This window comes from Micropterus salmoides, unplaced genomic scaffold (genome assembly GCF_014851395.1).
Source record: "Micropterus salmoides isolate LMB-PRFRI ecotype aquatic unplaced genomic scaffold, ASM1485139v1 Ms_hic_scaffold_23, whole genome shotgun sequence".
Classification (NCBI taxonomy): domain Eukaryota; kingdom Metazoa; phylum Chordata; class Actinopteri; order Centrarchiformes; family Centrarchidae; genus Micropterus; species Micropterus salmoides.
In genome coordinates, this window is record NW_024041484.1 from 2,831,902 (window position 1) to 2,845,519 (window position 13,618).

A 13,618-nucleotide genomic window follows, 5' to 3' on the forward strand; every position below is an offset into this window, starting at 1 on the left:
GCATTTTTGGCAAAAAACTATGAAAGACTGAGTGAGTCATCTTTACTTTATAGAATGTAGAGTAGGAAAAATATAAGTGACAGCATTACAGAAGTAAACGCTTTATTAGCAACATGAAATCGTAGCCAGTAATCAACAAACAATCTAACCCATGTGGCTTCTGGTTCAAAATGTGTAAAAACACTGTCAAATACGTTTATGTTCCTTCTCTGCCACTTCGCTCCTCCAGTGAACACCGTCTGGCTCTGTAATCCCTAAGCACAAAGCAATCTCAGTCCCGGCTGTTCTCATCTGTAACACCACAATGGTGAAACAAACTACCACATGCCATCAGAGCAGGGGCGTCCCTCTCTAACTTCTTATCTTTTCTGAGAACACATCCTCTTACATACACCTCTAACCCCTAACCTCTGCACTTCCTGTGCTCTTCTTCTTCTTCTTCAAACTCCTTACAAATCTTTTGTATTGATTTTACTATTCGTTAACTCTTACTTCTTTCCCTAAGTATCTTACCTATTGATGCTGTACATGCTAATAGCTCTTAGTATTTACAGTTTTGTCACTTGTAGATCTCTTACTGTATTGATACTTGTATTTTGTTCCTCAAATGGAAGTCACTTTGGATAAAAGCATCAGCAAATTTATTAAATGTAAATACATAATTACATTGAAACAAAAAATGCACAGAAGGGAAAGTCCTCTTCTAATCCATATTATCTTCATGTTCTCATCCACTTCACGTCTAATGTCATCTCTCACTATGGACTTTGATAGAAACACTTACTGGCTCAGCTACCTCTCCTTGGCCCAACTATTCTACTCCCTTGTTCAGACATTATTCGTTCTTTCTCTCCTCCTCTGTGTTGTTCTGTATCCACACTGGAGAAACTCAACTCCAAAAAATACCCTTTTTACCGCACTGTATATGTAATTGATGGAACCTCAACACACAGCTGTGGTTGTTCTATTTTACCCAAATGACAATAAATCAGCTATTTCTCAATGTTTCAATGATAAATTCATTCAGAAATGCTCATCAGCTGTTTCAATAGAGATTTTAAGCTGCTATTGTAGCAGAAGTAAAGGCTTTATACATTATTTAATGTTTTGAAAATGATATCTTCAGTTCTGACATGTTGTGTGCTAGCATTTGTGAATAACACAGAAAACATCCATAGTTTTGGTATAGGGTAAGCTGGTACATAAAGAAAAACGTAGCATTTTAGAAATGGGTTAAATGACTGCATATTCTGTGTAAACAGCATGAATTGTGTTAATGGTATGGTATGAACAGGCCGATGTGGGGCTAACTGTGTTTAGAGTTTTGAAAATGTGACTACAGATTGGACAAAAGGATGTTAGCGGTTGTAAAAGAAACTGTAACACTTAGGATAAAGAAAGAAGCACAAGAATATTTTCAAATGCACATCATTCGGTCGATGAAGTATCTACTGTTATATTCAGTTTTATTATGTTGACCTTCACCTCTCGCTGAAGCTCAGATGTTTGTGCTCAGATTTCTGCACTGCTCTCTCTGCTATCTTTTGTGCAATGACCCTGTCAAAAGCCCCCAACCAATAGAATTCCAGGTGAAGTGTTTACCACTGAAATGATCCCTGCCTTGTTGCAGGCGTGTTCGCTTTACTTCTTAGAGTGTCCCTTACAGGTGGTTGCTTTAACCAGGTTCATCTACGCTCACACTCCACAGCTTTATTTTATACTTCCCTTGCTTTCTTTACTTTTGTGGAAAAAGGACAGTTATTACATGTACCAGAGCCTGTTTGTTTTTGGTTTTGTTTGATATTTCTGACTTTCAACCAAGATGACAAAAAAGATAACAGCATAGTTTGCCGAAGCCTTGTAGGCTGATCAACAACCCCCCCCTCCTGTGACCCATGGTTTGACTGTATGTGTATTCAGAGCCAGTGAACAACGGACTTTCAAAATAATAGGCCTAATAATTAAAGAAAACTGCGTTAATGTGCGATAAAATAAATGATAAAATAACGTTACTTAACTTACGTGTTAACTGACGTACGTAGTTATTTTAACCCAAACCATGATCTTTTCCTAATCCTAGCCAAGTACTTTTGTTGCCTAAACCTAACCAAATTGCAGCATTTCACATTTCACTTTAATAAGGTGCCGTTTCAAAATGTCGATGTTTCGCAATGCTAGCGTTTTATTTTGAAAGTGTTACTAGATATATTGCATATTTAGGGTTGCTAAGTGCTAACTTGACTGCTGAGCCCTAAACGTCTAGAAATGATGCTAAAGGGGTACCCTGGGCTTTAAAGAGCGACGCCAAAGGGCCTTGACCAAAAGTCAATATGTGAGTTGGGAGTGAGAATGTGTTCACACTGAGGACAAATACCAACCTGAAAAAAATCAAAAATAAACCTAAAGCATGAACGCTCCATCCAGAGTGCATAAACAACTTGCAATCTAAAACACAGGTCCATCAAACACTTACTTTCAAGGCCCCTCCACTACAGCAGCACCACAGAGAAAGCACCTGAATGATGAAATCGCCAGAGCAAACAACGCTATATGGGATCCCTCCCTAACCACAACCATCCAGCCAAACAACAACTGCAGCTATCAAAAATACAGAACGATCAAACCAAAGCAAGATGAACAAATATTGATGGGGGTATGGGGAGAGTGAGCCAGAGCAAACCTGCCCAACAGCTATAGCCACAGCCATCAAGACATGTTTAGCCCCTGCTCAGACTAAAACAGAAATTTGCCCCTGTAATTATAATTTTAAACAGAGCTGCAGGGCAGCTTTAACAAACCCTGTCTAACGTTAGCTGAGTAAACTAATGAGCATGAAAGAGGATTAACAATGAATAAAAAAATTAACAGTCTGTTATGTCCCACAAGGCAGGGCAATGAGACCTGTCATTCAGTTTCAGTTTAGTCACAGTTTGTCCAGAGCATTTCTTGGGTCATCAAACTGCCACTCTGATCCATTGCCTGGGAACATTGGCTGGGTACACTAGAGTAGTAGTCTAGAGAATTTCACGCATCGCAAGCTTTCTCTTGTATTCTCTAAACTTTTAGCGCTGTATTTTCACTGCCCTTCAGTTGATATCCTGACACGTCTGTAAAACACAGGAACTTTGCAAGTTGATGCGGGGCCAGAGTGCAATATGCCCATTCAATGATTAGCCCTCTCGGAAAGTCAATCCCCAGAATTTCCAGCATTATTTTCTCCAGAAAAGCATTATCTCCATCAGGTGGTTTGTATTGTTTGTACTTGTCTCGTTTCCCTGATTGTGTTCACCTGTGCCTCATTACCTTCACCCCTCCTGTGTGTGTGTGTGTGTGTGTGTGTGTGTGTGTGTGCATAAAAAATGGGCACCTGGAACAAGACATTCATGAGCATGGATCTGATGCAATGACTATACAAGCAATCACGGTGAGAGAATATGCAGAGACTATGGGATATGGATGCTTCGAAACCCTCCATCAATACTGACAAAGAAACAACTCCTAGCTCAGTGTTCTAACATCTGCAAACGTTGTGCTATCACAACTAGAGATTGATGAAGTATAAAATATGCTACGGCAAGGGGGAGCCAGGACGACAGGTCAGCAGGGAGATGTTATGATCATCATCCCCACACTCAGAGATTGGGTCCCAAGCCCCAATAACAACAAGCCCTTACGGCACAGAATCACTCAACTTAAGGGCTGCTGACCTACGATTGAAGATCAAAACCAAGCTGGACCACCAAGTACAACAACCAAGATTCCCAAGGCTGGACCCCCAAAGTACAACGACCAAGATTGCCAAGGCTGGACCCCCAAAGTACAACGACCAAGATTGCCAAGGCTGGACCACCAAGTACAATGACCAAGATTGCCAAGGCTAAGTGACAAAGTACCCTCTGAAAGTCTGCTAGAAGATGTGAATGCAGCACTACATACTATCCCTACTAAAGCCATAACCGAGACCAGTGAGCTGATGTACGCCACAGCAACAGTGATCCTAGAGATGCTTGGCTATAAGATGAACACCACAAGCCACAAAGACCATTATCCCTCATGGAGGAGAAGGCTAGAGGCCAAGTTCAAGGCAACACAAAGAGAGGTTAGTCAGAGCTACTGACAGGTGCTTCCTAAGAACAAGCTGTCGATACCTGAGGCTCTGGAAACTGCCAAACAAAGACTTAGCACTCTGGCTACCCGCCTAAAGAGATACAAGGAGAATAAACCGGATGTTCTCCACCGAACCATCCAAAGTGTACTCTCAGTTGCAGGGTAATAACACAAGATCAGATCCACCCAGGGCTAAGACTGAACAGTACTGGAAGAACATACGGGAGAAAGAGGCATCCCACAACACCAATGCTCAGTGGCTAGTGGATCTAAGAACAGATCACAGCAATCTCCCAGAACAAGATCCAGTAACCATTACAACGGCAGACATCCAAGAAAGAGCGGCAGGTATGAAGAGCTGGACAGCACCAGACCCTGACATGATCCACACCTACTGGCTGAAGAAACTAACTGCACTCCATGAACGCCCAAACAAAAGCACAAATGAACCAACTGCTGATGGATGGGACCCACCGAGAATGCTTAACTCAAGGACAGACTGTCCTGATCGTGAAGGACCCCCAGAAGGGAAAGATCCCATCCAACTACCGGCCAATAACCTGCCTCTACACAACATGGAAGCTCCTTTCAGGAATCATAGTGGCTAAGATGAGTAGGAACATGGCTCAATACATGGACAGGGCCCAGAAGGGAATGGGCAGTAAGACCAGGGGAGCCAAGCACCAGCAACTGGTTGATAGAGCAGTCACTCGAGACTGCAAGACCAGGCAGACCAATCTGTGCCCCGACTGGATTGACTACAAGAAAGCCTACGACTCAATGCCACATACATAGATCCTGGAATGCTTGGAAATGTACAAAATCAACAGGACCCTAATAGCCTTCATCAAGAACTCAATGGGGCTGTGGAAAACAAGTCTGGAAACAAACTCAAAATCAATTGCTCAAGTCACCATCAAGTGCGACATAATGGACACCACTGCAAGTCAGCCCAAAATTAAAATTCCTGTGTTGTATTGTGTTGAACAGGAACACAAACCTTTTGCAGGAGGAAATAGGAAATACACATAATAACTTGATACAAAATAGGAAATTAAATTAAATTGCAATAATCATTTCAATCAAGGTTAGAAGAATGGAAAGGCACTGTGGTGAAGTTTCTAATCAATTTAATTATATGGCTGAGATGACTCTAACGTCGGTTTAAGTTGCAGCAACAACGCCACCAAGGTTTAAAACAGCCTAGAACTCTTAAAATGTTCATTACTGTACCATGCTATTCTACAAGGTAGGGCAGTGTGGTGGTTACCTAAGACAGAGACTGGAGCAGACAAAAGTAACACAATAATTGATTCCCCACCAAAATATCTACACAACTTAATTACTACTAATTAGTACTGCCTGCTAAAATAAGTCCATTACACCAAAATACCAGGGAGACGGATACAATCCAGGAGGGCGGGTCCATGTAGTTCACATGCGCACGTGTGTCAGTGTGTCGTCACTGCCCACCTGGCAGTTGTGTCAAATAGGACTCTGCAAACAGCCGCCATCCTCGCCTCGGCCCAGTGTGGCACCCTTGTCAGCTCTGGGACAGAGAAAATACTGAAGTATACTGTAAGTGGGCTGACAGCCTATTCTTGTTAACAACCACCATTGACTTTATGTTATTTGGGAATTGCAGCCACCCAACCGTCTGTAACTTGACTCTAAGGTAGGGAGACATACAGTGCTGGGCAAGACTTAGCCCTGGCCCAGTGTTGTAGAATCTGGCCTGTAGGTATCAACATCGGCACTGGTCAATCTGTGTGGCACCCAGCGGGTCCTCCGACACCATCTTTGACTATCTATCTTAACTCCTGCAGCAGTCACACGCTTCCCAGCCTGGCTTTCCCACTTGTTTCTCATTGCTCCCACTCACGTCCATCAGCTTTTAACCTCTTAACATTCCAACAGCTGCCCGCGGGCTGTCAGCTCCTGGCGGCAGCTTTCGGTATGTGCACACAACTGCTATGTTAACTTCACACTCATATAATACACTGTGCTAAAATCCTCGTGATTCGACCAATGCAAACCATTTCAAAATTCAATCACCACAGCGGGTACAATCAGCGCTTCTGTCAGACCAACCAGTACAAGCAAAATTGACACGACTCACCTATGAAGCTTCATTGTAATCCACTGATCGATTATATTCCAACAAAAATGGTCTTGTTACATTGTCAAAGGTCCAGACGATCCAATCCAGTAAAAACATTTAGTCCAAAACACATTATTCCATCAATAAATCCCCAGGGACTGCTGCGGCATAGTTTCATATTTGCTGGCAGATGTGGCTCGTATTTCATTTTAACTGTAATAACTCAGATTAAAATGTAAACAACTATGATATCTTGTATTCAAATTAGCCGCTGAACTCTGACCTTTCAAGTGACACCAAATTCAACCCAATAGAAGCTCAAATATCCCTTTCACAGCCAACGAGAGTAAGGAAGGGCCAGTCCCTATTATTTCTTGGGTAGGCCGAGCCAATTGCAAGCAATAATACTGGCACTTTGTGTAGCCAATAAAATAATGATATCCAGTTTCAAGTAGGAAATTCGTGATCTACTAGTCAAAGAAAACACATCTGTGTCAAGCTTTTTTTTTAGACTTTATTCAAAATTAGGATATACAGCAGGAAAACAACATCTTCTGTACATCGGTAAAGTCTATGGACATATCACAAATAGGCCAGGGAGGTCAAGGGTTATGGAAAGGAAAGTATAATTTTAACAAAAGCAAAAAAATAATAATTTAAATAAATGTCTTGTAAAGCTTACAGAGGTCATATGATTTAACAGCTTTTTTGTTATTACACTTAGATATTGAAAGAACATAGTGCTTAATGTTAGCAGCAAGCTCCAAAAAGCTTGGTTTCTTTTTTAAGAATTTTGATTTGTGCAAATACAATTTTGTTAAAATAATAAGTAAATTTATCACATAATATTCTGAATATAATTTGTCATGTTTAGTGAATCCAAACAATACATTTTCCCACCGCAATGCAAATTGAGGGTATATATGGACAACAATAAATTGAGAAACTTTTCTCCAAAGTTTCTTGGTATGTGGGCAAGACCAAAATAAATGCACCAGTGTTTCATTGAGTTCTCCACAGAAAGTACAGCTGATGTCCAAGTCCTTTTTCAGTTTTTGCAGGTAACCGTTAGTGGGATAAAATCTGTGAAGCATTTTGAATGAGATCTCTTTGACTTTGTTTGTTAAAAAAAACTTGTGTGGCAAAAGCCAAACTTTTTCCCAACAAATCTCTCCTACAAATGAAGACCAATATGATACAGCAGCGGGTGTACTCCTAATGTCCTGTTGAAAAAGTTGACGAATGGCCTTATTCTTACTCTTAGGTTGCAGTGAAAAACAGATATTCCCATCAGTTGTTTCTTTCACATCCACCAGTGTTGGGGGATCATCAAATCCATTAAAACCTTTGAAAAGTGAGATGACAGCTGAAGGTATCGCATCGAAGACGATGGAGAAGTCCTTTGGTGAAACAGGGATACCATGGTGATGAATAAATTCAATGTAGTTGAACCACGTTGGTTAAATAATTGATTTACAAGTAAAATATTATTGTCATACCACTGTTGAAAAAAAATAGATTTGTATTTATACAAAATATATCTGTTGTTCCAGATATAAAACCTATGGGGAGTGAAGTTGTGCTTGTAAATTAGGGACCAAGCCAGTAGCATTTGTTTGTGAAACAAACAATATTTTATATTTCTATAATATTTTTTCAATATTATAAGTGCATACCAACAAGAACTGGAGACCACCAATTGAAGAAAAGACATAATGTGGAATAAAATTCCACATACTGGTTGGGCAATTTAAATACCGCTCAATCCAATTAATCTTGAAAGTGAAATTTAAGGTAAGTTAGTAAAGTCGAGAAAACTAAGGCCACCTTTACTGTACTCATTCATTAAAACAGACTTTTTCAGATAATGATTGCGATTTTTCCATACAAAATCATAAAGGATTTTATCAATGGTTTTGCACATTTGTTGATCTATATATAAAGATAGGGCAGCGTATGTTACTCTTGAAATTCCTTCGGCCTTTGAGTGTAAAATCCTGTCTTTCAAAGATAGATCACGTAATAGCCATCCAATAGTCAATAGTTAAATTTCTTCTTCATTTTTTCGACAATGGGAGTGAGGTTATTCTTGCATCTTTGGGGTTCATTTTTATCAATTACAATACCTAAGTAAGTAATAGAGCTTTTCACAGGAATATTAGCAATTAACTCAACATCACAATCTTTAAGAGCCAGTAATTCACATTTTTTAAGGTTTAATCGGAAAACCGGAGGATTTACTGAAGACTTCTTATGTCAATAGCAAGAGGAACCTGGGAGCTGTCTTTTAAAAACAGTGTTGTGTCATCTGCCAGCTGACTAATAATGACTGTTTTTTCAGCAATGGAAATGCCCTGCAAATTACTATTTTTAATGTGTTCACATAAAAGTTGGGCTGCAAGTAAAAAAAGATATCCCGGTCGAATTCCACGTCTGATTTCAAATCTGGGTGAGGACCCATTTTTAAGTTTAATTGAACCATTTGCATTACTATACAGAGTCTTGACTGCATCACAAAAGAAATCCACAAGCCAAACTTCTTGCGTGAATGATAAAGAAAATTATGTTCGACAGTATCAAAAGCCTTGAAAAAGTCTAAGAAAAACAAAAAGCTGTCATCGGAAATTAAATGTGAAAAGTCAACTAAATCTAAGACTAATCTAATGTTGTTGGAGATATGCCTTTTAGGCATAAAGCCTGATTGTGTTTCATCAATAAATAGAATCTAATACTTTTTTTATTCTTCTAGCAAAGATCAAGGCCAAAATTTTGTAATCATTATTCAATAGGCTGATTGGACGCCAAATATCGATATAAAGTAAGTCCTTGTGTGGTTTAGGGATTAAAGTAATCAAACCTTGAGTCATACTCCATGGTAAGGTTTTGGCTTTTATACTTTTATTAAATACCTGCAATAAGAAGGGCGCCATCTGCTGGGAAAACAATTTATAAAATTCAGACGATAGACCATCTGTCCCAGGGGACTTTTAGCAGCATCTGTGTCAAGCTACCGGCTAAAACGGAGCGATGCAGCAGCCGCCTGCCGCCAAGGGGCAGGTCTATTTTTGAAAAAATACGCTAAAACATACCCTTAGAAAAACCTGTGTAAAATAATTTCATGGTATTGGTATGAATTTTAAACTTGTACTACTTAAGCCTTTATACTGTGGCCCTACAGTATTTTCCAGTTACTAAGTCCCAGCTATATTTGTCTGCATGCATTTATTAGCAAGCATTTTCAAGCGAAAAATATAGTGTAGAGTGTGTTTAAACTTATATCAATCAATTCCAGTAGCACTTACAGTGATTCTGACTTTTGACCCAAAACCATGCATTTATTCCAAATAGTTCAAGAACTACATTCAATTTACTTTGGATATGCCTGGAATGGTTGTTGCCTCACTTTTGCGTCTTCAATTGGTACGGTGGACTCCTGTCTGCCTGCTCTCCGCCTCTGCCCAATTATTGTCAATTGCCCACACCTGTATTGGTAACTGGGGGAGTACTACAGCAGATACCAAATCTTAACAGTCCAAAGCAACACTGAACACCACAAGCAAAATAAAATCCAAAGCACAACATCCAGCAAACAACATGCAAGAAAGAAATAATGAAAACACAAATTACTTAAACCAGATGAACAAACATAACACAAAATATACTTCAAAATACTGTTTACAAATACTCTGCCATGTGACAAATACACAACAATAGCTCACATTGTTTCTGGCATTGTTTCTGGCTATGTCAGGCAGGAAGATTAAAGAGAGGCCTATCAACTGAAGTGACAAATGTTTTTATTTCACTAAGGGCTCCATCGATAACATCCAGGCGACTGATGCATCCATGCTAATTCACTCATGTTCCACAGTTGATAGTTAGCTCTGAGGTGCTAGTTTTGTCATGCTGGTCCTCCTTAGCAATACATGTGGCTGCCTGTTTGAGCCATAGGCGGAAATCACAGGGGGGTTGAGGGAGTCAGGACCCACCCATCTGAGTGTTGTCCCCACCTTAAAAACCATTAAATAATATAATGATTTATACTTAGCAATAACTGTGTAAGTAGTAAAACAATACAAATGCAAACAGGGCAATAAAAGTGCGTTTTAAGTTTTGAAACATTTTGAGTCCCCCCTCGCTTGTCTCACAGTGGTTTGGTCCTGGTTGGTAGCTTGTTGGAATTTAAGACACCTTCTACAGCTAGAGATGCGCCGATTGATGCATGCCAGGTTTTCTTCCGCTTACTCGGCTCTGACCGGTGACCGGAGCCAAGCAGTGTCAAATACCCAGTTTTCTGCAGGTCATATTGAACGTTACAGACAGTAACCTCATGTCACAGCCACACACACATCTTAGGTGTGTGGAAGTTATTCACATGAGTGAATAGAAGAAGATGCAACACTCACTTTACATCTGCAGAGAAACACACAGAAAGACACAGCTGTTGGTGACAATGCCATACATACCAAGGTGGTCTCTATCAGTATTTAACAACAAGCCCCCTCCACATGCGGCTCATCTGCTGCTGTGAAAACGGAATTGCGGGTTAAAAAATACCAAACGCGAGTTGTCTTTTATAAAACTGACCAATAAAGTTAGAGCAGACAGAGAGAGACAGACAGGTGTAGGTGTCTGCATGTGTGTCTGAAGGGAAAAGCGAGGTGAGCTGTAGTTTTGATTAACACTAAAATAAGTACCCTAATTAAGTACAATTAATATGGTCAGATAAGAAATAGGATAATGTATTTTTCAAATATATTTAACTAAAATATATTTAAAAATGGCCTAGTTTATACGCTACTACTATTTATTTTCAGCTCCTTTCAGTGAAAATGTTATTTATTAATCACTGTTTGATTATGAGCATACAATTAAATAGACCCCAGTGAGAGTAGCCAACATTTATACTAGTGCTGATGGGGATCCTGATATAAAAATACATTTTTCCAATAAATAGTTACAAAAATGTTTGTGTATGCTGTCAATTATAGTTCTTAGAAAGAAAATCGGAATCGGCCCAAAATCAGATTCAGCAGTTCAGATGAAAAAATCAGTACTTGGAATCAGCCAGGAAAAATGTCATCTGTGCATCCCTTACTACAGCTAGTAGCGAGAATCCTGTGTGTGTGAACCTAATACCGTAGATCTACCGTTGTGTTTTGTGCATTATGATAAGTGGCAGATCAGTAAGAGATGTCCTCTGCCCAGAAGAAACCTAAATTGCTACGAAGAGGACGCAAGTTATGTAGGATAATATGACCGTGTGGGTGAACCTATGAACTTACAGTTTTTCTCCATTGCTTAAACACTATAACCAGGCTTTTTAACTAAAATTTCAAAACCATAACCCCATTTTTCAAAAAGCACACCCATCACCACAGGTTGAGCTCAATTAGCACACAGCTACCCAGGTGGAAACACAAAGAGTCATAATTGATAACACATCAATCAGAAGCTTCAAGAGATAGATAAAAGGGCCCGAGTCAGTTCAATCAGTTTTGGAATAATGGATCCAGAGAGATGTGAAGGAAGAGGTAGAGGACACCAGAGAGGAGGAGGAGGAGGAGACCCAGTATGGAGAGGAGTAACAGGTGAAGGAAGTGGAACAGTAGGAGCTGGAGGAGGAGATGGGATAGGAGGAAGATGAGGAGTAGGAGGGGGCGGATCAGGAGGGGGGCGGAGGAGGAGGAGCAGGGACGAGGAGGAGGTGGAGAACAAGAATCTCTTTCCTATCACAGACCTAAGACAAGGCGCTATAACCAGTTTTTGTGTGTGTTTTGTATTTATCTCACCAGTGTGTAAGATGTAAGTAGATGTGTTATAGTCCCCGACTAAGGATTTACACAGCCGAATCAGAATAGTCAAGTCCTGCCTATAGTCGAATCATGTGTGTTTTTGTACACAGTGGCTGCAGAGCTGCAGTCTATTCATTAAACTTAAACTTTAAATTTCCAGCTAAACTGAGTCTCTCTCTCTCTCTCTCGTGAGATTTACATGCATGCGAAGCTGCCGACAACTGCAAGCACGTCGCGGTTCCTTGTGGGTCTATTTGAAGTAGCTGGCTATTTAAAAAAAATAATTCTTTGTGTGGTTCATCAACAGTGATAAATTATAAAGTCCCGCAAGGTACGGACAACTCGGCACAACACCAGTTAAGCTGGAGCTCCGTCTCTTCAGTAAGTGTTCCTCTTTACCACTTCACACATACACGCTACACCTACACATGCGCACTGACGGCCCAGGGTTAGGGTTACAATTTTGGATTTATTTACGCACTTTTAAAAACATTTATTGAAAGTGTTATTTTTACATGTTTATTTACAGCATTAAATGTTGAAATGTATATTGCAACAGGCTGTATATTAACTTATTGGGAGAAAACTGGTAGTTCTATGTAAAATCAGATGTTGAGCACCTCATATCACCAAAAGCTTCGACTGTGAGATTGACAGTCAAATCAGGCTCCGCCCATCAAAGCATCAAATCTTTGACTATTCGGGGTCAGCCCTAGTTGTAGTGTGTGTGTTTTTGAGGGCTTGTGTTTTATGTCTGAGGGCAAAGTTTGGTTTTTCAGAAAGACTGAATGGTTTTGAGTGAAGAGCTTAATTTTGACCTGAAAATAGGATGTTTGGGGAATTGGGTGAGAAGTTGTGGATTTGTGTTTTGAGTTTGGAAAAAAAAAGAGGCATCATTTCGAGAAAAAAATCTTACCGGTGTGGGGACCAGTTCATGAAAAAACGGGAGTTTCTTTGTCTTGCTGCTTTTTAGGCATCTTGGCAGTAGAGTTTAACTGGTTGTTGCAGATTTGCTTAAAGAAAGTTACAAATTAGTTTGGAGCCTGGAGTAGAGCAAAATCTCAAATGACCTTCATTAATATGGTGAATTTGCTGTTACCCCAGCTGTCACTATGTATCCTCAAAATCTGTATGTTACAGTTGTGGATCCAAGTTGACAGAAAAGTGGTTGTTTATGCACATTTTTCATCATTGTTTTAATTGTCATCTCATTTTTTCATCAGTGTGTTGGTGAATAGAGATGATCAGTGAGTCCAAGGTGAATGATGCAGGGTCTTATTTTCCAGCATGGATGTGACACTGGAATAATGTGAAAGCCATCACAGTAATGAGGTGACACTGAGACCTGTCCCATCCTCATCTGTCTCTATTTGTCTGTTTTGTCCTCTGCAGCCACCGGCCGCTGCCTTTCATTTCACTTTCTGAAATGTTCCTGAGCTACAAACAACAGCAAGGTCATCCAATCATTAGATAATAATTGTGACATTCTCTACACTGGTTCTGTTGGTGAGTTCCCAGACGTCCTGTTTATCATCACTGATATTAGGTTTTCTAATTAAACATTTAGAGAATAATGAATTGTACTCCATGCCCACTGATTGCAGCTACATGTGAT